General features: G+C 38.2%; 1 pseudogene across 4 annotated transcripts in view; it reads left to right on the plus strand.

The window, feature by feature from the left end:
• LOC104587134 (callose synthase 12 pseudogene) overlaps nucleotides 1-21,783 on the plus strand; it is a 28,196-nt pseudogene extending 6,413 nt beyond the window's left edge. The window contains exons 2-4 of one of the 4 annotated variants that reach the window (XR_016072705.1): nucleotides 14-122; nucleotides 20,550-20,641; nucleotides 21,382-21,783. The product of XR_016072705.1 is annotated as a callose synthase 12 pseudogene, transcript variant X2 (transcript). Of the gene's footprint in view, nucleotides 1-13; nucleotides 123-20,549; nucleotides 20,992-21,381 lie in introns of those variants that run through there. The other 3 variants (XR_016072726.1, XR_016072694.1, XR_016072716.1) reach the window with 3 other exon arrangements.
• The last annotated feature ends 4,738 nt before the right edge of the window (nucleotides 21,784-26,521 follow it).

Consider the following 26,521-nt stretch of genomic DNA (forward strand, 5'->3'; position numbering starts at 1 on the left):
TACTTGATTGCAGTAGTAAATTGGGGTCTAGCTGCGTCATTTGTTTCGTTTATTTAATAGCGTATATGTTGGGACGAAGCCTGTTAGCGCATGGCTGTGGCAAGGAGCAATATCCATGTGAGGTATTACCTTATTCTTGGTTTCTTGTTGCTGTTTAGAATGTCAACTCTGACAGTCTTTTCATTTGAGCTAATGGCTTATATGAAATTTGTGTTTAAAACCTCTGCTGGAAGTGGTTGTAGTTATATGCTTGAACTGTTCTCTTTGCGTGTAGTGTTTTAATTGCTTTTTTCCTCTGCAAAGTTAGTTTGATTTCTATTTTGTTATTAGTAATCAAAGAAAATCCATCAAGACGGAATACAGAGCAGGAGATAGTAAACAGGAAGCATATGGACTTTGTGGCCCAATCACTGTCAAAAAAGTTTTCCTCACCTCACCAAAGTGCCTAACTCAGTCAGAAACAAAAACTCCCTTCTCCATAATCCACACTCATCTAAATACCCATGTGCCTAACCTCATTGTGGTATCAGTCCCTCCCTTGAACTTTTCATTAAATGAAATATCTCTCATGTTATCACCCCCTTCTACACCCCAAAACATCACTTACCTCTCCACTCTACCCCATATAAGATTTTAAAGAAATATTCCTGAAAGCAAAATGCATATTTCTCTCAAAAAGGAATAAAAACACCCTCCAATTTATCAATAAGTCAACAGTTCTCTCTTCTTGTGCACCAATTGAATTTATGCATGAAGCAAAACACCACTCCTAATCCCCAAAGTATCAACACTAAATGGTGCATTCTCCAGTTTTCAGTACCACAACTTGAATCTTTGCAAGGAACAACAGAATACTTTAATGGGTACAGAATCCTTCGGTCATTGCTGTTGGAGGATAGCCAAAGACCGAACCATGTAAATTTGTGTGTGCTTGCTTCTAAGTTCTAACATATCTGTTTTTTGCTTTGTTTCACTGTGCCATTTGAATATGTATTTCTGGGTTTTGTGCAATGCCACATGAATATAATTGTAGATCTGAAGGCCTGTAGGCTTGAATGATTTGCTCCTAGTCTTTTTTGTTTTTTTTAAGAAACTTAATTGGATCCACTATAACCTAGTCAATAAATATAGATCCCAACTTGGTATTACTTAGACAAATTTAGTAAATACATTCATAAGTCATTATTTAAATGATATAGAAATTCAATTATCAACCCGTAAAAAGAATTGGTCAATAGGGACTTATCAGACCTCAATGGTTTTAAAGAGCTTGAATACAAAATGTTTTACTAGATTGACAACAACTCATCATTGTACTTTCTATGTCCTAATTTCTACATGTCAAATAAAATATTCTCTTGGAACAAAGAAGACAATCTCCCTTGTGATTTAGTTGAAAATCAATATCTCATGTAATGGATTCTTAGATCTAAGTGGTAGTCTACACTTACCAATCTCAAATAGATTAAAGCCCATATGTAACCAACCAGAGTAGATCATTTCATGATCTAAGAGAATAAAACTAGAAAAATCCTTAGGGCCAAGAAGCCATTGAATCCTATCACCAAGGCACCAAATTAATACCAAACAAGAGAAGGTTTAGGGTTTCACATTTTAGGGCTTGGGTGTGGGGATTTTGTATTTATGGCTTAGGATTTGGTGTTTTAGGGTTTGGTTGTTGGATTTAGGGTTTAGTATTTTCGAATTTTTGGTACGTGTGCAACTTGGGTGGGTTGGTTTGGGTTGAAGGTTAACTAACCTAGGGCTAACTCTAAACTCTAAAGGTGCAAACCTTAGGCTTGAGCCTAGCCCAACCCGAGTTTAAGTGGAAGTTTCTCGACCTAGGCTCAACCTGAGCTTAACCCAACTTGAGTTGGGTTGGGCCAGGCTTGGGCGGGTTTGAATGAATTTATGTATATATATTTTTACATAGTCATCTTTTATTGGGCTTTATGACCCAATTTAATAGTAGAATTGATTGCAAATGTGTTCAAATTCCATTTACAAATGTGCTGTGAATAAACCCTAGTTGATTCTAGGTCAAAGTAGAGAAGAAGAAAGAAGAAAGAAAAGAGAAAGAAGAAGAAGGAGAGAAGAAGAGTGTTCGGTCAAACTAGAAGAGAGAATGTGAAAAATCACTCTCCTAGCCGACCCACTTGAATTTTATTCATAAAACTTAGAGTTACAAGAAAGACGATTTTGTCCCTCATAGAAGATGGGATACACAACTTAAACTCAAATACAATAGACCTTTCACTTTCAAGAAGATACACTAGAATGACCAAAATACCCCTGACTTGAGCAATCTAACATGTACAAACACATATTCTGGTCCAAAAACAAGGCAAATATATGCTTTAATGCTTTATATAGTATAGATATTTAGATATAGTACATATATGACCTATCAAAAAAGATATGCTACGCCAAAAAAAAGATATGATACATATATGTATGTACTTATTTAGGCAAGTTGGGTTGGGTTGGGCCAAGCTTGGCCACATTCCAAGCCCAACCCAAGTTAAAGTTAGGCTTGACTTTTCCAACCCATGTCCATCCCACAACTTGAAAACTTAGGCCCAATCTGTGCAAAAGCATGGGTTAGGCCCACTCAAGTTCCACCCCTAGTTTTTGTGTCTAAGGTAAGTATCTAAGGTTTTGGGTTTAGGTGGTTTTCGACAGGGTTTAAAATGTCGATGTTGATGGAAATGTTGCTTACCCAAATATAGGACATATGTCGGTAATGTCGGATGGAAATATTGAATATTGTGAAATATGTGGAAATATGCAATGATATCCTGTAAAATGATAAAAGAAACGTTAATACACTTTTCTAGACTATTATCTTGCATGTATAAATATTATGAAATATGTGGAAATATGCAATGATATCCTGTAAAATGATAAGATATGCAATGATATCATATAAATAATACAAACCATTTAATATTTTTATTATTAAGAAAATTATTTTATTTTATTCTAATAGTATTTAGTTTAAGTAATATCTTTATGGTGCGTTTCCTCATTACTGAAGGACCCATCATTGTGCTAATGACGGAAGGCCTTTAGAGAGTCCATCATATGGATCTCCCTATCACATGCACTCGTATTTGCTGGAGGGAACAAAATTACGCCCTAGTTCTAATTTTAGGTCAAACCAGAGTGGCTCCCACTGACTTTCATCAAGTCAGATTTCTGGTGGGCCTTAATCGGCTAGGGTTTTCGTACGCATCCCTTTTTCAGGGTTGTGGGGCCCACCAAGTAAGGAGGGGTCATCCAATGACCTTATGGGACACCATGGCAATGATGTGCATTCAGCCATGGTGTGCACAAGAGCCACTAACGAATTATCATGGGCCAAGTGCTTATGGCCCATGTTTGTAGCACATCAAACATCACATGTAAAATTGATCCAATCAATTAACTGTTGTAAAGCCCATCGAACAGCCCATTTAAAAACCAAAACATTAACAATTAATGTCGACTAGGTATATGGGCTGAATCGCAGTTAGCAGTTCGGCCCATACAACTTTTCTCACAAGAGTGGGCTTTAGCAGTTTTAACCTTTTAAAACTGGGTTTTACAGGTGGGCTGAATTAATCCCTGTAATTGAACATCAGATTTGGAATAGCAAGAGAGAAAAAATTGGACTGAAAACAGTCCCCTTCGAACCCTAGATTGGGTCCAAACAGTTTTGGTCCAATCTAGTCCGAAATTGTTCGAAATTGATTTTCAATTCAAGAGTTAATTCATGAAAGATCTGAAATTAATAATTTTGATTTTAAACAATCACAAATCAGATATGGACTGTTCGCACCACCTGCAAAACAGAGGTTAATCACTAGGGTTGCAGTTTCACAAACTGTAAATCGCAGAAAGCGATCTCTCCATCTGCAAATCTCTAGCGCTGCCTTCTTCTTCTTCAATCAAGAAAATAAAATTTACAGAAATCCTATTTATGTTAATTAATTACATTCTTGATCAAATCCTATACATTCAGTCTAGAAAATAAAAAAAATTATTTACAGACCGAATTGAATAAAATAAATAAATAAAAAGGAAAAAGGGTGCGCAGACCATCTGCGCCAAATCTGCACTGCGATCTCCAGGTTCGAATAGTCCATTAAATAAAAAATAAATAAAGAACAGATCTAAATAAATTTTAGATTTAACAGAAATTAATTTCAGATCAATCGCCCTTAACAAGAAACAATTTCTTGAAAAAAGAAAATAATCTGCGCAAATCTTGGCAGAACATCTTTTGTCCATCTGCGCAGGTTCAGATTTGATTTTCTTTTGGTTCAAGATTCGAACTTGCGGCTCTGATACCACTGAAAGAATGGTAGGATCCATCGTATGAACGGCATAAAGATTGCGGAATGGGTGGGCGAATTTCAAAAATTTTTCTACTTTCTTCCAACTGGGAATCGTATTCCCTAAATTTAGAATACAATATTCAAGGATCCTCCTTGAACCACAATCGAACCAGATCTAAACCAAAAACAAGGGAAGAATTATACCTGATCCAGAGAAACAGTATCTCCCAAAGTTGGTGTTTACGCCCAAAGAGGACACCAAGATCCGCTCTTGTTGAAGATGACACAGCAATAGGTGGAACGGAACCAGCAGAGTGCGTCCCACACACTGAGTCCTTCGCAAGAACCCTTTGGAAACTCTGAGCACCAAATCTATTTAGTCTTTTCTGCAAAACTGATGTCAAGAACTGATTTATTGATTTCTTTCTTCTTCAAAGATCGAATCTTATCAGAAAGAATGGCGGCGGCTAGAGGAGAGCTCCTGAAGTGAAGATGGCTGAAATCGCTTCTCTTCTCTCTGGAGTGTGTATGAGATCCTATCTCAATTCACAGGATAATTTCTCGCACAAACCCTTAGTTCGAATTCTGTTGTTGCTCTCTTAGGGTTTCTCCTCTTTTCTTCTTGATTAAGAAACCTCCTAAGGAGGAGTTATCCCAATCCAAATCAGTATTTGGATAGGGGATGATTTTAGTCCTATCTGCAGATTAAGTTAGCTTACTCCTGATCTTATTAGGAGGTTACCAGATTCAAATCTGATTTGAATTTGGTCTCCCAGAGTGGATAAGGTTAAAGGCCCAATCCTTTTGCTAACTTTAATCTCAGATCCGCCCCATAAATGGGTGATCATATCAGCCCAGTTCGAAATGGGCTTTCGGCCCATTAAGTGTTCAGTGCTTAACTAGTTTACAGTCTATTGCCCAGTTGGGCTTCTTTGTATGTCGTGGGACCTAAGCATTGATCTACACACCAGCCACATGGGTTCGGCCTAGCCTTTATTACAAGGCATAGCCGAATTCACTGAGAAGCCCAGTGAAACCCTTGAGCCCATCACATGGGCCCTATGGGCCCAACACTTACATTAAGTGGTCCCTGGGCCAAGCCATCTTATAAAAAAATCCAGGGACTGTGGGCAGGTGCAAGATTAGCCCATCAGGTATTATTCTAAATGGCCTTACACCTAACCTCTCAGCCCATAATGATCAAGCACTGCCTGAGAAAAGAGGACCTCTCCCTCGGTTGCAAGGAACAGTGCTGCACTCTGCACTCTCCACTCACATGGATCCCGGGAATTAAAACCATTTGCAAACATTTTGAAACCGTACATATATACATATATATATATATTAATTTTGCAAAACAAAATTCCAACAATTGAAATCAACTGTCGGCAGTTTGGTTTCCATCAGAGAGAGTGCATTCTCGATCATTACCTTTGTTCGACAAAGGGGCTGATCTTGTCACTATGATCACCCACTCAGATGAATTCTCAGACTGCCCCAACATGCCCAGGTTTTGACCCCCTCTAAGGATCTCACTGATTGGCATATCAAAGGTAGCCCGATCCGACACCTAGTGAAGTATCATAATCGAGTCTAGGGGTCAGGTGTAACTTTCTAGTTTTGCCCATCTGTCTTCAAGGTTCAGGGCAATACTGGAAATCTGGTCCGGTTCAAGGATTCGAGTAATTCCATACTACATGTGCCTTGGGTCTTACCCTAGTGGCCGAGACAGGCCATCCCAACACTTGCGGCACACCAGTATCAGCCTTGGCAGGATAAATCTCCCCAGACTTATCCAGTGGCTGTGAACATTTAAAACTAACACGAGTCTCAATAAGTGTCCAGTTTTAGGGTATTACACAGAATTATACCAAACAACATGAATCAAACATGCACTTTATTTATTTACACTAAATATCAAAAGTACATCAAATCAGATTGAAGCTAAGGGCATACAAAACTGTCCAACATTTCCAGGCATCTTTCCGCACGGAGACGAGTTGAAAAAAACCGAAAAGCTCCATTTGGAGCTTCCAGAAAATAGCCCAAAACAGGCTTTGCGCTTCTTTTCGATGCAATGTCTTTTGGCGGCTAGATCTCCTGCGAACCAAACGGAAAAAGACCACAATGCAGTCTTCTGGGCTTTTAAATAGACGACAGACTGCGCAGAAAGACGCACCAAACAGGGCCTTAAATAGACCATCATGTACTGTAGCATTTCTTTTATAACATAAACATTTAGGCTTAAGGGTTCATTGGTCATTTGAACCCTCAACCTGAAATTTTGAGGACTCTACAAAGATGCAAAGATGCAAAGATGCAGTGGCTTCCAAGTAGGGAATGGGGAAGTAAAGATTCCTCTTCTGCAATTTGTAGATGACACTCTTTTTCTGTGACTCATCTTGGGAGAAAGTCTGGAATGTAAAGGCAATCCTAAGATGGTTCGAGGTGGTTTCAGGCTTACACATCAACATCCAAAAGAGTGAGATAATGGCAGTCGGGGAAGTGGCGAACCTGGTTTCTTGGGCGGGTGATTGGGGATGCAAAGTGGGTAAACTTCCTTCAAAATACCTGGGTATGCCTTTGGGTGAAAGCTGTAAATCCAAAACCATTTGGGAACCCATTATTGAGAAGGTTGATAGGAAACTGGCCTCTTGGAAAACCAAGTACTTGTCAAAAGGGGGGAAGTCACCTTAATTAAAAGTGTCTTCCCTCCCTGTCTACTATTTGTCTTTATTTCCAATTCCAGCTAAATGGGCTGCAGCTTTTAAAAAAAAAAGATGAGAGATTTCCTGTGGAGGGGTTGGAAGGAGGATTCTAAGTGTCATTTGGTAAACTGGAAGAGAATCTTCTCATCCAAAGGGAGGTTTAGGGATAAGATCAGTGAAAGATGTCAATTCAGCCTTGCTAGGGAAATGGCTATTGGAGATTCAACGAGCACTCTGACAGCCTGTGGAGAAGATTAGTTGTGGCAAAGTATGGCTCTAGCAGCAGGGAGTGGGAGACAGAAGAGGCAAGATCCCCTTATGGTTGTTCAGTTTGTAAGGCTGGCTATCCTGAAAATTTGTCCTCAGTTCTTGAAGGGCTTAAAATATGAAGTGGGAAATGGTCACAAGGTGTTTTTTTGGAAGGATTATTGGTGCGGGGAGGGCCCTCTATCGACCCTATTTCCTGATCTGTTTGAGATAGCTGTAAATAAGGATGCTTCTGTGGCTGACTATATAGCGAGGCAAAATGGTTATGTTGCATGGAACCCTCTGTTTAGGAGGAACTTGAATGACTGGGAGGTGGAGTCTTTGGTCAACTTGCTGCAGATTTTGTATGATGCCAAGATCCCGGGCTCAGGGGAGGACAAAAGGAAATGGTTGTTTGAGAAGTCGGGCTCTTTCTCAGAAAAGTCCTTTTTTAACTACCTTTAAGGGAGGAAGCCTCTCACTTTCCGAGCAACGGACCTGGATCAGGCCTGTTCCATCAAAATTAGCTTTTTTTTTTTGGTCTGCAGTGCTGGATAAGATTCTAACCAAGGATAATGATATCTAGCTAGAAGAGGTTTAGAAGTGACAGATCTGGAATGCACATTCTGTAATGGAAATGTGGAAAGTACTAGCCATTTGTTACTGCATTGTGATTTCACTTACTGGGTTTGGACAAAACTGCTAGAGCTTTTTGGAGTTAATTTATGTTTCCCAAAGGATGTGAAGGGTTCCCTATTCCTAGAGGCTTGGTTCCTAGGAGGCCTCAGCAAGGCTGGAAAAGTAGCTTGGAGTATCCTCCCCCCTGCTGTTTTCTGGGCAGTGTGGGGTGAAAGAAATATTAGAATTTTTGAAGGCAGAAATCAAAACAAGAGGTACTCAACAGGGTTATGGGAGTGGTGTTTTCGTGGCTGACAAATCATCCACTTTTTAAAAACAGGCAAACTTGTTCTTTTTTTTGAGCCTGATTTCCTTTTTAAGAAGATCATAGTGTTTCCTTTTTTTTGGGAGGGGGGGGGGTTGTTTTTGGAGGCCGGCTTTTCTGAGTTTTACTGTCTATTCTGCTGTACAGTCTCTCATTGTACAGCATGGTTCAAAGTATCGATTCGCCTCTGTGTATTGGCAGAGGCGTATCGGTACTTAGATACAAGCAGAAATAACTTTTTTTTTTCAAAATTTGGTTTTTGGGAAGATATTTAAGCATATTTTTTATTAAAAAATAGTGGGGGTCCTGAAACACCTGTAAACAGGCGTATCGGACCCCCAAAGATACGATACGATACGCTCAATACGGGGCGTATCGTATCGAAATTTTGAACCTTGTTGTATAGGGGCCTTTTTGTATGCTGCCCTTTTGTTATTAATGAATTACTTTACCTTACAGTTGCCAAAAAAAAAGATGCAGTGCGACTGTGTGAGGATTTTAGGAATCTACAGATGAAGACGAAGAAATAGAAGAGGAAGATGAAGACAAGCATTCTCCTCAACCTCAAGTCCTCAAGTCCTCATCTTGTATTTTTTTTTCTTTTTTCCCCTTATTTTTCATGGTTTGTGATGTGGACACATATTGGGAGCAGCAGCAGCAATGATCCGGTGTTCTCATCCTATCCAATTCGGCAGCAACAGTCTTATCCATTCAGCAGATTAGATTAGACTATCTTGTTATTCTTATCTTATTAAGTTAGATTATCTTATCTTATTAGATTAGGATTAAGAGAGACTTATCTTATCTTATCAGTCTTATCTTATCAAGATAGAGTTGGAGGTCTCCCTATTCAGCAAGGAGTCTCCCTAAGAGCAGGACTCTTGTAATCTCCTATTTAAGGAGCCACTATTATTGAATAAAGGCATCCAAAATTTCAGTCAAAGAGAAGAGTAAAGGAGAGTTAGGGCGATCTCTTGGACAAATCACCCCTTAGGTCGCCACGATAGGGTCAGCACGCAAAGGGAGGGGCAAGGGGAAACTAGAGGTTCTCCTCGTGGACCGACCCGTGACGAGATCCTACGCCTGGGCCCATAACAGTTTGAGAGGGAAATAGGGATAGTATTGCATACCTGAATCGAGATGAAACTTGAGAGTGTGATGAGAGCAATTTCTTTAGAGTTTTAGATGTCTAGTGCCTTGCGTCTTGTTCGAAGAAGGTATTTCAATGCAAGACCGAGGATAGAAGCCACTCTTGTGCCTATTCGAGCTTGAAGTTATAGTTCCTTTTTTTGATGAGTATAGTGAAATTTTATTAATTCAGAAATTGATTTAGAATTGTAATTTCGTATATCCCATGGAGAGGCGCGAGCTGCAGCCCCTCCTACAAGCTTACAAAAGTAAACTAGGAATAAATTACAGAAATCACAGCTGAGCCCAAAACAGTTCTTCCCTATTTACCCCTTGCTTGGCTAGCACATCAACCAAAGCATTTGCTGATCTCCCCACCCATTGTAAAGAAAGCAACATATTCCTTGTCATCCAATTAAATTTCTTAATTTCATTATTGTAGCACCATATAACATCCTTAGGGTTTTTCAACCAGCCCCACCACCACCATGGAATCCCCTTCAATTATCAAATGCTTTACCCCAATTGGTTTGCAAATTGCACCCCTTGTACAACAGCTAATACTCTGTCTTAGTAAAATCTCCGAATCCTAAAGAACCCGAGTAAAGTAGAACAATCTCTCCAATCTTGTTCCTTGGAACACCCCCATTCTAGATAACCCTGGGTTACCCAAGATACTTCCATCAAAGTTCATCTTCAGTGAACCTTCAGACGGAGGAGACCACCTTGTAACTGTCTTGTTCTTAAAGGAAGAACACCTCGCTACTGCTGACCAGTTTCTCCAAAAGTCATTATATGAGAGTTGATGAAAATTTTCCCAAGTCTTCAACCAAAGTATTGCCCAATTCAACAAACAGTCTTTCAGTTCCTGGCTTCTCCTTTCCTTCTCTTGAAAGATTCTAGCATTCCTTTCTTCCCATAATGTCCAAAGATCATGCGATCTACTGGTAAGCACCAACTACTCCCAAACAACAAGAGTAACCAAGTCCGTAAGTCTGTAGAAAATGGACAAGGTATTAGTAGATGGTAACGATCCTCCCCATGAGCTCTACAGAGGGTGCACCAATTGGGAGAAATACAGAGGAAAGGTCTTTTCTTTTGTAAGTTACCTAGAGTGTTTACTTTCCCATTGTATACTTCCCAATAAAAAGCCATAATCTTTGGGGGAACTGGCTTGCACCAAATTTCCTTTGATGGAAAAAACTGTTGGACAAAAGATTGAGAGATGGACTTGAAGTAAGAAGCACAAGTAAAGGTCCCTTTGGGCCTAGGAGTCCACACCCTTTTGTTTGGCTTAGAGGGATCCAAGCAAACCCGAAGGCAACAAAGCAAGTCAGATAGGGATTCAATTTCATTATCCCTTAATCCCTACGAAACCTGAAATCCCAATTAGGAGCTATAGGTGTTCCCGATGATGAGACAAATTTTGAGACCACCTCTTTCTTATACAATGAAATAGAAAATAAGAAAGGGAAAAGGTCCTGTAGAGGTGTGTTTCCTGCCCAGATGTCCTTACAAAATTGGACAACATTGCCAGGACAAACTTCATAACTGACAAACTTGAGAAATTGAGGAAGGGTGTTGTGAACGGCCTTCCAAGGTGCTATGAAGTTAGCCTGCCTTGATACACCGGCAACCCAACCATTCTCTGAACTCCCATGAATGCTTCCCACCACTTCATGCCAAAGCTTCTCACTTTCCAATTACCATCTCCACAACCATTTCCCCAACAGAGCTTCATTTTTTTCAACCACTTTCCCTATTCCCAAACCCCCTCTTCTTTACTTATACAAACAATTTCCCATTTAATCAAATGATTATTTTTTCCTTGTCCTGTGGTCTTTCACAGGAAATCTCTCATCAACTTCTCCAACTTCCTAGCTTCCCTAGATGGTATCTTACAAATAGATAAGAAGTAAGTGGGTAAGTTAGCCAATGTAGCTCTTATTAAGGTGATTCTCCCTTCCAAAGAGATGTAGTTCTTCTTCCACGAAGCTAATCTCTTCTCAAACTTTTCTAGCATTGGGTTCCAAAGTCTGTTCTCCTTAGGATTTGACCCTAATGGAAGCCCTAAGTAGGACATAGGCCAAGAAGATATAGAACACTCAAGACACTCAACAATAGCCTTAACCTCTCCATCCTCCAAGATAAGACCCGCTATGCAACTCTTTTCCAAATTTATTTTCAGATTAGATATTCTTTCAAAACCTTTGATTGATTCCTTTAGGTTTTCTTCCTTCTTGCTAATACCTTCTTCACAAAAAATCAATAGGTCATCTGCAAACTGAAGGTGGGTGATTGGGATCTAGTTTCTCCCTACTCTTCAACCCCTAATGGTATCTTCTCTGTTAGCGTTAGTAATGGTTCTACTAATCACATCGACTACTAAAGCAAATAGGAAAGGAGAGAGTGGGTCTCCTTGCTTGACACCCCTGCAAATTGAAATTAACCAATATAGGGTAGTGACAAGTACTAATACACCAAAGCATCCAACTACACCGCTTGTCCCCAAATCCACAGTTCCTCATCACCTTTGATAAAAACTCCCAATCCACCAAGTCATAGGCCTTTTCAAGATCGAATTTACAAATGAAACCTCTTTGCCTAGACCTTTTCATTTCTTCCACACATTCATTCGCAATTAGAATTTGATTTGTTATTTGTCACCCTTGAATGAAAGCCACTTGGGTTTGACTTCGGCTGATGATAGATGGGAGAGCTTCTTTGATCCTCAAAGAGAGCATTTTAGCCAGGATTTTATAGATGCTTGTCACTAAACTAATAGGCTTAAAATCTTTCAGGTGGTTGGCATCAATCTTCCTAGGGATTAAGGCCAAGAATGTGGCATTGACTCTAGGGCTTATTATGTGGTTCTCTGCAAATTCCTTAAAAACTTCAACCAAATCTTATTTTAGCACCTCTCAACAATCTTGATAAAAAGCCATTGTAAAGCCATCTAGACCTAGAGCCTTGGATCTATCCATTAGAAAGACAACTTGCTTAATCTCTTCTTCCTCGAAATTCCTTTCCAACCACCTTGCCTTTTCATCATCCAGTTTTGGTCATTCCACCCCTTCCACAAACTTCCTAGCTATGTCATCTTGATTGGTAATAACCTCCTCATCTATCTCTAACTTGGTCACAAAATTCGTTCTTCGTCTCCCATTGGCCAAGTCATGAAAGAATCTAGTGTTCCCGTCACCTTCATCTCCCATTGGTACAAGTAGAAATACAATGCAGAGTGGGTTTAATAGGAGGAAGGTGATAGTCCAAATCTTTTATCTTTGAAGAAGGAATAAGAAGGTAGAAAGATTGGGGTGGGGGCAAAAAAGGCAAAAAGAAAGAACAAGAAAAAGCAGTAGTAGAAAGGGGTGGGAGAGGGGCAAAGAAATGATCCAATAAAAGAGGAGATAGAGACACTGAAAAGAAGAAAAAAGAAGATGAGTGAGGTGGAGAGGCTGAGATGTGGATTAGTTTAAGATAACCTTAGGGTCTTGACTTATGCTGTTTCCTATGAAGATAACCAGTTGGAATGGAAGGGGTTTGGGAAGTCAAAGAAAAAGAAGGGTGATTAGTGAAGTTTTTAGGAAAGAGAAACCAGATATTGTTTTAATTCAAGAAACAAAACTACAAAGGTGGATAGAAGATGGGTGAGGAGTATGTGGTCAGCCAAAGGATTAAGCTGGGATTTTGCACAGTCATGGGGAGCTTAGGGGGGCATTATAACAATTTAGAAGAATGAGGAGATGGAATGTATTGAAGAATTGATTGGCAACTTTACGGTCATAGTGAAGTTAAGTAGGAAAGAGGATGGGTTAGAATGGGCATTAAGGGGTCTATGGAGTTTTGGGAGGCATTAACAGCCATAAGGGGTTTATGGAGTGGTCCTTGGTGTTTGGGGGGTGATTTTAATGTCATTAGATTTGTGAATGAAACAACCAACCCTAGCCAGAGCATGAGGAAGTTCAACCTACTTGTGGACTCCTTTGAGTTGAGAGAGCTGCCCATGCTGCAGGCTAACTAAACTTGGTCCAACCTTCAAGAAAAACCCCTTAGTTATAAAGTAGACATACTCTTTATTCTCTGCAGATTGGGAGAATGCTTGGAGGGGAATGGTAGTAAGGGCTCTTCTTAGACCAATCTTTGATCATTGTTCAATTAGGCTCTCACAAGAAAAAATAGAAGGGCCTTGTCCTTTTCGGTTTGAGAACATGTGGCTACTTCATCCCGAGTTTATAAAGAAAGTACAACTATGGTGGGAAGAAGATCAGGTGGAGTTCAAGTGGAATGGCTATGGATTCTATAAAAAGCTACAAGCTTTGAAAGCTAGGATCAAAGAGTAGAACAAAGAGGAGTTTGAAAGAGTGGAAGAAAGAATAGAATGGATTGCTAAAAGGATTCAAGAAATTCAGTAATAACACTTTGGAGAGGTTGGATGGAATGGAGACAAAGGTATTTATCAAAAGAAAAAAGTTGTAGACAAAAGTCTAGATGTAAATGGATAAAGGAGGGAGATGGAAACATAGTTTTCAAGGCGCCAAGGCGAGGCTAGGTGACCACAGGGCGCCTAGGCGTTGGAATTTTAAAATGTTAATTTTCTTGAGTATTTACTTTATCTATGCTTTTCTAAGCTATTTTATTGGTTTTGTGTGCTAACTAGCAAGTTGTACACCAACTATTAACTCTATAATTCATTCAAATGAATATGAATTTCATATAACTAGCAAGCATGTACACTAACTATTAACTGGAAAAAAAAAGTGCAGGAACTAGGAAGGGACGAGAGGAGTATAAGGGCGAAAGAAGAAGAGGAAGAAAAAGAAGTATAGGGGATTAGGGGCAGGGAGGAGTATAGGCCCCTGTTTAAAAAAAAACAAGGGATTGAAACTATCGATTGAGAACAGTTAGGGGCGGAGAGGCGTATAGGGGCGGAGCCCTTGTTTTTTCGAAAAAAAAGCAAAAAATGACTGAAGCTAGGCTGGAAGAAGAAGAACTTACCTGCTGAAGCTGAGGTGCGATGGAGTTGGGCTGGCATGAAGTCTTCGGTTCTCCTTCCTCTCCAATCAAATCGAAAAAAACCCTTATGTTATGAATAAATAAAAGAAAATGGCTTTGTATTGTTGTCTTAATAATAAAATGATAGCATGTAACCGGTTTTATTTTAAAAGAATAAAACATCTAAGAAAATATCAAAATAATAAATTAAAAAACAATTTATTAGATGTATGTAGGCGCCCGCCTAGTTTCTTAGGCGCCCGCTTAAGTCTTTGGGCGAGCACCTAGTATACAAAATCCGGGGCATTTGGGCGAGGCGACCATGGAAAACCGCTTAGTCGCCTAGGCGTCGCCTTGACAACTATGGATGGAAATACCAAATTCTTTCATACCTTGGCAAATGGAAGAAAGAGTAAGAACACTTTGGAGAGGTTGGATGGAATGGGGAAGTGCTTACAAGGGAGGAAGAGATAGCAAGAGCTTTTATGGATAATTTTAAAACCATTTATGACAGCTCAAGTAGAATGAGAGAGGGCATTTCTGATTTTGAGTGGCAAACAAGGAGTAGAGAACCCTGGGCCTAGATGGTTTCACGATGGCCTTTTACCAAGATTGTTGGGAAATCATAGTTGGTGACTTAATGGAGGTGTTTCTAGAATTCTTTGAGAGAGGTAGGATTAACTCGGGTGCCAATGCTACCTTTATAGCTTTGATTCCCAAAAGGTGGATGTAGGACACCCAAAGGATTTTAGACCCATTAGTTTGGTGGGCAGCATGTATAAGATCATCTCTAAGGTGTTAGCATTGAGATGATCTTATAGAAAAAGCAGGGAGCATTTGTGTTTGGGGGACAAATCACTGGTCACTTCCTTATTGCCAATGAGTGTGTCGATTATAGAAAAAGAAAAGGAGAAAAGGGGCTGATTTGCAAACTTGTCTTGGAAAAGGCTTATGACTTGGTAGATTGAGGTGTTTTTATGGAAGTTTTGAGAAATAGAGGTTTTGGAAAAAGGTGGTGTAGATGGGTCAAAGGTTGTGTGTCTTCGTGCCACCACTCTATTTTGGTGAATGGGGTAGCCATGGATTTTTTCCCCGCAAAGAGAGGTTTGAGACCAAGGGACCCACTCTCCCCTTCCTTTTCACCTTAATAGTGGATGTGTTGAGTGTTATGATCTCTATAGCTGACTCAAGAAATCTCATTAGTGGGTAGAGAGTAGGGAGGCAAGAAGTAGTTGCCAATCTAAAATTGTTAGTAGAAGGTTTTGAAAAGGTCTCTAATTTGAGAGTAAATTGGAATAGAAGTTGTGTGGCTGGGATTAATAGGCTAGATGAGCAAGTGCCTTCCTTGGCTAGGACTTTAGGTTATGGGACAACTGAGTGGCCTTTAAAGTACTTAGGGTTATCTCTGGAAGGAAACCCAAAGTCAGAAAGCTTTTGGTACCCAGTCTTGGAAAGACTCATAAAGAGACTAGTAGGGTAGAAGAGGAATTACATCTCATTAGGGGGTAGAATCATTTTATTAAGTCAACACTAGCAAATTTGCCAATGTACTTGTCTACCTTCAAAGTGCCTATTAAGGTTGCAAATTAAATGGAAAAAGTAATGAGAGATTTTCTTTGGGAACGTGGGGATTCAAAAAAGGATCATCTAGTGAAGTGGGAAGTGGTCTCTAGGACAAAAGACAAAGGGGGATTAGGGATTGGAAATGTCCAATTAAGAAACACAACACTGTTAGAGAAGTGGTTATGGAGATTTCCAAAGGAGCAAGAAAGTTTATGGCATAGAGTGATAGAAAACATACATGGATTGGCAACTAATGGATGGGATGCTGGTCTCGACCCTAGGGCTTCTCGTTCCTCCCAGTGGAAAGACATCGTTGGTATCTTGCCCGCCTTTCTCATTTATTCAGGTATGATGCTTGCATGGGTAATAAGGTTCTTTTTTGGGAGGACACATGGATTGGGGGACCATCCTCTTAAGGATAGGTTTCTGACCCTCTACTCCCTTTCTTTGAACAAATTTAAAATCATCTCTATTTTTCATGTCTCTGGAGAGTTGTGGGATTTGGGTTTCAGGAGATGGTTGAGGGATTTAGAAATAGGGTTGGCAGATGAACATTTCTCTCTTCTAAACTTAGTGTTTTTGGACCAATCTTGTCTTGATAGTAGAATTTGGTTAGAAGATTCCTCCGGTTGCTTTTTGTGCTCTTCTTTCTTCAATGCTTTAATGCACTCTTCCAATTTGGTTTACACTTTGCTGTAAAAGAAGTGTGGTGTGCTCCTGTACCTCCAAAGGCCTTACCTTTTGTCGGGAAGTGGTTCTCCAAAAAATCAACACCTTGGATATGCTTAAGAGAAAAAGACCAAATTGGTGCTTATCCCCTCATGTTTGTAGCCTTTCCTTGAAGAGTGGTGAGATGGTAAATCATCTACTAATCCCATGTCCTTTTGTTACTTTTATTTGGGATTGGTTCTCCTCTCTCTTTGGGTGCAGGTGGATTCCTCCTATAAGCGTGGTGAATCTTTTTGAATTTAGCCTTTTCCGTCAACCAAAGATAAGAGAAGGGTGATGTTGAGAACAACGAGGGCAGCAGTTATTTGGACAGTGTGGGAAGCGAGAAAAAACAGAATCTTTCGAGGGCAAGAAAAAACAACACATGAACTCATAGAAGGGATCACCATCAAGGTTGTACATTGGCTGAAATTGTTGGGGGTGTCTTTGGAGATGGGGAAGGAAGAGTCCTGGCCCTGTTTTCTGGCCCAATAGGTTTGGGGGATTCTCTTAGAGCAGAAGTTTTGGCACTAGTACAGAGGCTCAAACTGACTAAACAACTGGGCTTTCAACAATTGGAAGTGGAGGGAGATTCAAAGTTGGTAATAAGCTGGATGCAAACAAACAATTTGGCACCTGGTCCCTTAGACAACCTATAATGGAAATTATGCACCTAACATGGGAGCTTGAAGTCTGCTTTAAATGGGCTAGGAGATCAGCCAATGCAATAGCCGATACTTTGTCAAAGCAAGGAGTTAGCAGGGAAAACCTTTTCTGGGCATGTTTGTAATTTATTTTTATGTCGAAGGGTCACCTTGATTATGAAGGTGACAGTTGTACTAAGTCTCCTTAAGGATTAATGAAAGTTAACGTTTCCTATCAAAAAAGAAAAAAAATGTACTCTCACATCCATGCCTTGTGTCACACATTTAAACTTCTTTTTTTACTGTTATATTTATACAGCCCGACTTCTTCCTTTTGTAGCTAACCCACCACCAGCTTTGAATCTCCATCTATAACCAACTTACTAATGTGCATATCGTTTGGCTCTTTACAGCCTTTCCATCATGGCCAAAACCTCAGCCCTCAAAGAATCCCCTACACCTATTGGCACTGAAAACAGACCAATAATATTGCCCTCCTCATTCCTGAAATCACCGCCAATTCCTCAAGGAGCCAGATTGCTTGTTCTACTCCCCATCAAAATTTAGCTTAGTGAAGCCCTGGGGTGGTGGGGACCAAATGGGAGTACAGCACTTGTAACAGTCTTATGTCGATCTGAACAAGCCACTTCCCTCCAATTTCTCATAATTCCATTGAAAAACCAGCAAACAACTAAGTATTTAACCCACTGAACCACCCTAACAGTGATAGTCTTAACTAACTAGTTGATGCTTTGATAACATTGCTCGTATCTCCTCTTTGTTCATTTATTAATAAAACTTATTTTGTGTTTCCTGGGGTGGTGGGGACCAAATGGGAGTACAGCACTTGTAACAGTCTTATGTCGATCTGAACAAGCCACTTCCCTCCAATTTCTCATAATTCCATTGAAAAACCAGCAAACAACTAAGTATTTAACCCACTGAACCACCCTAACAGTGATAGTCTTAACTAACTAGTTGATGCTTTGATAACATTGCTTGTATCTCCTCTTTGCTCATTTATTAATAAAACTTATTTTGTGTTTTCCAAAACAAAGTTGTCTAGTTTCAGAATGAACACTCAAGACCACCCTCATCACATCATCCTTAGAAATCATGGCATCCCTCTCCTCCCAAACAGATCAAAGCAAGGTTGCTTTCATACCACATTAGTGGGAGATGAATTGGCATCAAATAGGGCAATGACATTAAATACCTGATTCAAAACAGTAGATCATAAAAATGATAATGGCCAAGTTGATCTTTTGCAATGGCACATCGCAGGTTATTAGTCTTGAGCTTCAAGTGCATCCCTTCCCTGCCAAAAAAGCTCTTATTTTGGGAGAGTTAAGACCAAGTCAGATTTCCTGTACGGGAAGTATCAGGGAAGATGATTTCATTGGGATTAAGGGCTTTAAAGAGAGATGACCATCTTTAGCACACATTGGGAGCTAGTTTTCATTAGACTCCAAGATCTGCAGACTCACTTGCTGATTCTCTAGCTCATGGAGGAGTCAATAGGCAGGCAATGGAATGGGGCCTTTGCGCTGAAAAATGTATTTGGGTCAAGGAGCTACACCTTTTGTAATACATGGTGAATAAAGACTATATATTGTTTCAGTTTATATTTGCATCTATAAAACTTATCCAGTTACTGGGAAAAAAAGAGCAAGAAAAGCTCCCCTAAGGGTCAAAAGACCTAACTCTTTTATTAGATATAATTAAGTCTTCCATGGCAGTTGAAGGTGAGGGTGGACCTTGGCGCAATGGTTGGGTTGCTCCATTGTGACCTGGGTGACCAGGGTTCAAATCTTGGAATAGCCTCTATGTATGTGAAGGGGTAAGGCTGTGTACATCTGTCCTTCCCCAGACCTCACATTTGGTGGGAACCTTGTGTACTGGGCTGCCCTTTTATAACAGTTGAAGGCCAAATAAAGTTATGTTTAACTTAATTAGAAATAGTAAAAATATTGCATCAAAAGGTCATTACCCAATGTTGGTCCCAGCTATCTGGGATCTTGGGAGGAGTGGAACTCGAACTCGGAATCTCACACATGCCAGCTATCTGGGGTCTTGGGAGGGGTAAAACTCAAACACGTGTTCTCACACTTGCCAGCTTAGAATTTTGCCATTATACCAAGCAATGACCCTTTAATGAAGAATGCATACACACACACACACCAATCATTCTCTAAACAGTTGAAAATTTAGAAAGGTAGAAGGCATAGCTGCCTTGAAACAATTTTATTATATGTATTATAGAAAAAATCAACATAATTTCCCCTTGGGTAGGTAATAAGTATTACCCAAATAGCTCAACATTCAAATGGCTGGTGCGGGAAATGGAAGTTAAGACATGTTAGATTAAGAGATCAGCTAATTCCCTAGCTGACGGTTTAGCAAAACTAGGGGCACAAAGGGATTCCTTGTTTTGGGCTAAGTTGTAATGTTAGTGTCCTTGTATCTTTGTATTTTCTTCTTTCCTTTCTTGAAGTTCTTTGTGACTCTTGGAAGATAAGTGTGTTTGTCTTCCACTTGTAAATTTTCTTGATGGATTAATGAAAGTGTTATTGATAAAAAAAAAAAAAAAAATAGCTCAACATTTACCAAAAAACCTGGTAGATGTCTGTATGTTCATCCATAAAATTACTATCAAGTGGGAAGTGAGGTCTTTAATGGTAGAGAAAGCTTTGCAGGTGATCTTTCTAATACAGTTATTGCTCCTTATATGAGGGGTGCTGGCAATCAAGAAGTACTGGATGTGGGCAACATCTTGGTGGTTCTCTGATTATCGTCATAGATCTGGTTTTGCTGTTGAGGATAGGTTGGGGTTACGGTTCTAAGGTGGGGAAAGGAACAAAGAGACTGCTTTTGAGCATGCACATATACATATATGTGTGTGAGTTTTTTCTCGAGTTGCATCAGTTGCAGAGCCCACCTTTATTTTGAACGAGAAATCTATGCTTCTGGAAACATGATGAAAGCTGTGGTCAATCAACCCCGGCCCGCCCGAACGGTCAATCTACTTGCTGGACTGGCTTGATGCTTAAATGTCACTAGCATAGCTCTAAACCACAGAAAGCACCTTGTTTTTTATATAAAAAATCGTAGTCTGAGTGTTCAATGAATATATGGAAGTAGTGAATAATTGCTCATTTTGTTTAACCATTCACCATTTTTCATCTTTTATAAGAGAATATTAGATCTTTTCTGACCACATATGCATGTATTATAGTGTTGCTCCATTGTTATTAACTGCAGTACTCTCTGACAGGAAAATGATGTTATTTTGCAGGTTTAAAAATGGAACTAGGTGTAGAAAACTAGAGTAGAGAGGCTGCAGCTTCAATTCCACTGACAAACGTTCTTAGTGTGAAATCCGCAGAGGTGGGTTCCATCTTTGTTTCTATCAACTTCATGGATGGAAAAAATGTAATCATGTCTTCATCTCGGCCCACCTTCCCTGTACTTGTCATTTAACGGATTTTTGAATGCTTCCCTTCATGTCTAACACTAGCCTGAACACGTAAATAATTTTCAATAGAGGCCTTTGCTTTTAGGATCGTCTTCCTCCCCTTCTACAAGGTACAACTCTTAACGTTTTTCACAATCCCTGTGGTCCTGGTCCTGGTAGTTCGTTGAGAGTGGGTAATTTGGATTTTGGATCTCTTGTGTATATTTATTTACTATGATCTCATTATTTTCTTTTCTCCTGGAAAGGTGAATTTAGTTGTAATCAGTATAGATCCCGGATCTCCTAACAAAAAACCGTCCCAACACGTTTGGGGGGGGAGGATCTCAACGGGTTCAAACGTAATTTAGAGAAGGAAATAATCTGCTGTTCTTGCTGAAAACCTGTCAGCTGTAGACTGTAGCCAACAGTCATGAGAGTATGATGATCTAAGGCTGTGTTTGGTTGAAAGAAAAGGTAGGGTAAGGAAGGAAACTTAATGAAACCTGTACAAACCTTGTATTAGGTTTCCTTCCTTTTCCCTTCCTTTTCCTAACTTTTTCTTTCAAATCAAACACAGCCTAATGCACAATCCAATAATTCCATCATTTATACTGTTATTTGGGTATATTTGTCTTTTCATGCTTATGCTAGTGCTTCCCTGGTCCCTCTCTAGGCATGTGCAGAGCGGAATGGCGAAACAGGATATCATGTAAATGGTAATTGGGACAAGGCTTAGATATAATTTGGATATACGTCTTTGTGTGCTCATGCTAGTGCGGCCCTTGCCCCTCGGAAGGGACGTTCTACATTTTATTAATGATGATAGAAAGGAATGGCAAAACAGAACATCTGATGTTTCCCATGCACGGTGGATGTGCATGTGAGGCGCTCAAGTGTGAGGAGCAGATAATATTTGAGTTAGAAATGATCTCCTGAAAGCATGGCCATCCAGCTGTACATTGAAAATATTTTCTCATGAATTTAACACATCTTGTAGATAATTCTGTTTTTGCTTTTGGCTGATCTGGACTTGATTTATATATATTTTTATTTTACATGGGCTTTTATTTCATTAGCTTCTGTTGCTCATTTCATGAGATTGTCCATGTTAAAGCGAAGCATTGAAGGTGGTGGAAACTGAAAGGGGGGGGGGGGGGGGGGTGTCAAAGCAAAGGTGCTGCCTGGTTACCCTGCCGCTTTCTTTTTGTACATAAACTTCCCAAGTTTTATTTAAGCTTTATACGGTCAGCCTATCACCAAACTGGTCCCATCTATAATTAAAGAAAACCAACAAATTCAGGACTCCATCAGTCTTCATGGTATCTCTTCCTACTCGATTTATAAGAGGCGCATAAATAAGTTCTGCTCGTTTTTCTTAGCTGACTCTTGACCCGGCCAGTCAAACCATTCGGACCATTACTTGGTCAGGATTCTAGGTCTGGTTAGTCAAGACCCATTAGATGATAAAAAATTGTAAACTTGGTCAAGAATTGTTCGACCCGGTCATCGGGTTGTGGGTTGTACACAATGTATGCAAACTTTTGAAGGCCATAACTTTGCACTCGAATCTTCGATGTTTGATTGGGGTGATTTTTCTTTTTTTTTTTTTCTTTTGATTCTGGGTAACTTTTCAAGATCTATGCGTCTCAAGGTATCGTAAGCACCTTGCCCCGCTATTTTCGTAAAAAAACCCCTTTTTGGCCTCAAATTATAATTTTTAATATTTTTTAAATAAAAAATAAAAAATAGAGTAAAAAAATATAAATTAAATATAAAAATACATATAACATATCTAAAACACATTTATACACCCGGAGGTAAAAACAGTTCAACCTCTAGGTCGGTTTTTAAAATGTTGATTTTGATTCTACATTGCACGTGATGTCATTGCCCGTTGGTTATGGCTATTGTTTAGAATAGAAAATAATAATAAATGAGGACAAACATTATCAAATCACGGTTCCTTGGTCTAGTGGTTAGGACATTGGACTCTGAATCCAGAACAAGTTGGTGCATGCCCCTGCAACTCCTAAGCCATTATTAAATCCTAACAAAGGTAAATGCTTTAAATAAGACAACTGCTTAACAATATCTATATTCAAATGGAACCATTCTGACCATCAGTTTTCGGGTTATATAGTTTGGCCGTTCAGTTTAAATGGATTGTCAGTTCTGATTAAAAATAATTTAAAAAATAAATAAAATAAAGAAACAGTAAAAAACGTTGTCCGGGTCAATAGTTTGACCACCTGGGTCAGTGATGAGTTGCTAACTAAATCAGCGGTTTTAGCCCATGAGCAGTTTTAGGATGAAATAGAACCAGTTACCTGACCGATTCCTGGGTCAATCGATTCGATCATCTGATCCGATCCGATTTTCAAAACCATGATTAAAAGAAGTTATCCCATTTTTCTCTGCAGTCTAGTTGCATTTTCATTTTGGCTTAAACGTTTTCACTAGTTATTGAATAGGTTGCATGACCTACTTATCTCTCCAACTTCTATGATTTGAGTGGTGGCATCAGACCGTTAAAATTGAAGGCTAGAAACAAGGAATATTGGATTCAACACTTGTTGGGCTATGATTCCGGAAAGACATATAAAATTCAACGAGGGAGGGGGGTTTGATTGGTCAGATGCTTTCCCTCCCTCTTTCTGGCATCATATATTTTTCCTTCTAAGAATAAGTCTTTTTTTTTGGCTTGAGAAGTCCTGATGCAAATACGTTTCGGATGATGTAATATACTAATATTTTAATGGTTAAAACCATGCTATTCAAGCTAGAGCGTATGGCATCTGAAGTTAATCAATATGTTTTTAAAATTGGTTAGTTTCTTCATATTTTTATCACTTTACATTTTGAAAAGTCATAGGGACACCTCTTTATCATGCACACATGAATATTAATATTCACTAGATTCTACAATGTTGAACAATAAGACTTTTAATTTCTAGTTGAAAGAAACGTTTTAGTAGTATACAGGAGTGAATACATTGTGTTGGAATCTATTAAAAACCCTGCAAAATTGCCTCGCACATTCTTAAAGCATGGGAATCCAGTGATACATTGGGAATATTTCTCCATGAATTTAACATACATGTACGAGAGATATTCTCAATTTACAATTGGATGTTACATGTGCAGAGTTTTTGCTTGTGGGAGATCGGTCTCCATGGAAATTACATCCACCAACTTTCTTACCAGCTAAGCCAATTGGTACTGTTGAACAGGGATGGTAGTTGAAATGGCAATTTGGTAAAGATAAACTTTTAGTGTGCAGTACAAGAAATATCCCTCGTTCAAATTTGTAGTGAACTATTGATTTCTTCTAATTGTGGGTAAACTTGGGATTGAACCCTACTTGCACCTGGGTTGAGAGGTTTATGGGTTTGGGGGATAGGCTATGCATTGAAATCTAAAAGTTCAAAGTGGGTCTTTGTTGCAAATGAAAGTTTAAGGGCTAAGTGTCACTAGTCCAAAATATAAGATACCAGTCTAATTTCACCTTTTAATTTGGGGCTTAAAATGCCAAAATTATCCATGATATAGGACACAGTAGTATTGGAGGTATATCCCGTATCAGAGGTGTATCATACAATACACATATTTGACTCCCTATTTAAAAAGGGAAAATCTATGATGTGGAAAAGATATGGTATGGAAAGAGTTTTGACCAATCAAAACCCACCCATGAATTTTGATAAATAACACCTGATTGGCTACCATGTTTATAATTTCAGTTGACTGGTTAGAAGTTTTTCATATATCATATCTTTTCCATATCATAGTCGAACCCATTTAAAAAAGAGGAGCTAGTAGAATTTGATTTCAAGTCACCTAACGCCCAATATTTAAATGTGTCATTGGCCACTAAGTCACCTTTCACTTTATAATAATAAAAGAAATAAATTAAATTTTTAACTTTAATGTCTCATGTGCAATCTAAATAAATAAATTATTTAATATCAAATTAAAATTTTATCAATTATTATTAGTATTTTAATTTCCATTAGATAACAACACAGTTATTATTTACAAAATATTAGAGAATATAATATAAATTGAATTTATCAAATCCACTAATCTACATTTATATCAAAAAGTTGATTTTATATTTTAGAAAATTTAAAGAAATAAAATATTAATAACGGAATAACTATTTTAGTAATTAAAGTTTACAAATTTTCATATGATATGTATCCTTAAATTTTAATAGATTTGATATATTTTAAGCTAAGATTATACATTTTTGTAAATTATTAATAGATATTTTAATTTGCATTTTATAATAATATATTTTTTATTTACAAAAATAAAAATATTATTTACCAAACATTTGAAAATTAAATTTTTAATTGACTATTTTGTTAACGGTAAAAATTAAAAATAATAAAATATAAAATAATTCATATAATAATTCAAATATAATGGTTTCTTATGTTTTGTGCCTTAGATATAGATAATAAAATTATAGCAGCTTTGTGCATTTATTAATTTAAAAATCTTATAATGTTTCTTTGACTCTTGATTGATGTATTATCAATAAAATTATATGATATCTATGCATCCTACTATATTAATTGTAATGTATTACTTCATATATACCATAAGATATACATTTCATATGTATTTATACATAATTTATGGCTAATTTGATATTAAATTTAGTATTATTAATATATTTATAGAATTCATATAAATTTTCTTAGTATATCCAAGTGTTTTTATATTTTTAGCTCATTCTCAATAAATATCTATATTGATATCCATATCCAAATTGTTCAATAAAATACTATATGATTAATTAAAAACAAAGAACAATGATGAATGATCTAGGCCCCTAGCAGTTTGCAAAAAAAAAAAAAAAATCTAGGCCCCTAGCAGTTTACAAAAAAAAAAATCTAGGCCCCTAGCATTATTGATTAGTGAGTCATAAGGGCCCAACCTTGGATACCAAAAAGAAATGATTCCAATGCAAAATCATTTATTCTAAGGGAAAATTCTAGATTAGTACTTTGTACTTTGGGTCTAGTGTCACTTTGGTCCTCGAACTTTAAAATGCAACAATTCAGTATCCGAACTTTCAAAACGTGAAAATTTAGTACTTGTCGTTAACTAGCTCTTAATCAGTCGTTAAGTGACATTTTAAAAAGACACAAACTACCATTCTAGTGTCATCTAATTTTCTTTATCAATTATCCAAACATTGACAAAAAATTAATAGTCCCAAATCCTTGCCTCTTCTATTCATGGTTCAAAGTATCGATATGATACGCATATCGGTAGTATCGTATTGGTACTTAGAAACGATCGAAACTCTATTTTTTTAGTTTTTTTTTTCAAATTTTGGTTTTTTGGGAAGCTAAAAACTTGTTTTTTATTATTAAAACAAGTTGAGGTTTTCGAAACCCTGGAAATAGGCATTTCAGAACGTATCTTTTGAAAAAGATACGATACGATATGCCCGATAAGGGGCGTATCATATCGATACTTTAAACCATACATCTATTCAAGAAAATTGGGGTCGCCAGAATGCCCACTCAACTGTAACTCCAACTTTCTTGAATGGAAGAAGCAAAAACTTGGAACCGTTAATTTTTTTATCAACTTTTAGATGGTTGATAAAGAAAATTAAATGACACTCAAAGAGCATTTGTGTCCTTTTCAAATATAAATTAAGGATAAATTAATACTAATTAATAACAAATACTATATTTTCATATTTTAAAGTTTGATGACCAAAATAGCATTAGTCACAAAAATAAGAGGGTACTAATCGAAATTTTCCCTTATTCTAATGCATGGACACCTTC

This window comes from Nelumbo nucifera, chromosome 1 (assembly GCF_055504915.1).
Source record: "Nelumbo nucifera cultivar China Antique chromosome 1, China Antique-T2T, whole genome shotgun sequence".
Lineage (NCBI taxonomy): Eukaryota > Viridiplantae > Streptophyta > Magnoliopsida > Proteales > Nelumbonaceae > Nelumbo > Nelumbo nucifera.